A 1,379-nucleotide genomic window follows, 5' to 3' on the forward strand; every position below is an offset into this window, starting at 1 on the left:
TTTTCCTGTTTTTCGAATTTTCATGTTTATGTTTATCTATGTTTGTGTCTTATGATCATTAGTGTCTTAGTGTCTATGCCTTAAAGTTATGAACGTCCTATGAATCCATCACCTTTCTTAAATAAAAAAAATGTTCTTAATTGAAAAGGAGAAGGATTGCATGAATTTTGAATTTTATAGCAGATTAATCATTTTGATGTGGTGGCAATACTTTGACTTCTGAATGTATGCTTGAATAGTGCATATGTCTTTTGAATTTGTTGTTCATGAATGTTGGCTCTTGAAAGAATGATAAAAAAGTATACATGTTACTGAGGATCTGAAAAATCATAAAAATGATTCTTGAAGCAAGAAAAAGCAGAGAATTCAAAAAAAAAGAAGAAGAAAAAGAAAAAATAAAGTTGTGATCCAAGGCAAAAAGAGTGTGCTTAAGAACCCTGGACACCTCTAATCGGGGACTCTAGCAAAGCTGAGTCACAATCTGAAAAGGTTCACCCAGTTATGTGTCTGTGGCATGTATGTATCCGGTGGTAATACTGGAAGACAGAGTGCTTTGGGCCACTTATCTTATTTGATTTTCAGTTGCTTGGGAACAAGCAACAATTTAAGTTTGGTGTTGTGATGAACGGATAATTTGTACGCTTTTTGGCATTGTTTTTAGTATGTTTTTAGTATGTTTTAGTTAGTTTTTATTAAATTTTTATTAGTTTTTAGTTAAAATTCACTTTTCTGGACTTTACTATGAGTTTGTGTGTTTTTCTGTAATTTCAGATATTTTCTGGCTGAAATTGAGGGACCTGAGCAAGAATCTGATTCAGAGGCTGAAAAGGACTGCAGATGCTGTTGGATTCTGACCTCCCTGCCCTCAAAGTGGATTTTCTGGAGCTACAGAAGCCCAATTGGTGCGCTCTCAACTGGTTGGAAAGTAGACATCCTGGGCTTTCTAGCAATGTTTAATAGTCTATACTTTGCCCGATATTTGATGGCCCTAACAGGCGTTCCAAGTCAGCTCAAGAATTCTGGCGTAAAACGCCGGAACTGGCACAAGAATGGGAGTTAAACGCCCAAACTGGCACAAAAGCTGGAGTTTAACTCCAAGAAAAGTCTCTACACATGAAAGCTTCAATGCTTAGCCTAAGCACACACCAAGTGGGCCCAGAAGTGGATTTTTATGTCATTTACTCATCTTTGTAAACCCTAAGCTACTAGTTCTCAACAAATAGGACCTTTTGCTATTGTATTTTCATCTTTTGATCACTATCTTTTGATCATGTTTTTATGATTGAACCCTCTTTGGGGGGGCTGGCCATTCGGCCATGCCTAGACCTTGTTCTTATGTATTTTCAACAGTGGAGTTTCTACACACCATAGATTAAGGT

The sequence above is a fragment of the Arachis duranensis genome, chromosome 4 (assembly GCF_000817695.3).
Source record: "Arachis duranensis cultivar V14167 chromosome 4, aradu.V14167.gnm2.J7QH, whole genome shotgun sequence".
In the NCBI taxonomy this organism is placed as follows: domain Eukaryota; kingdom Viridiplantae; phylum Streptophyta; class Magnoliopsida; order Fabales; family Fabaceae; genus Arachis; species Arachis duranensis.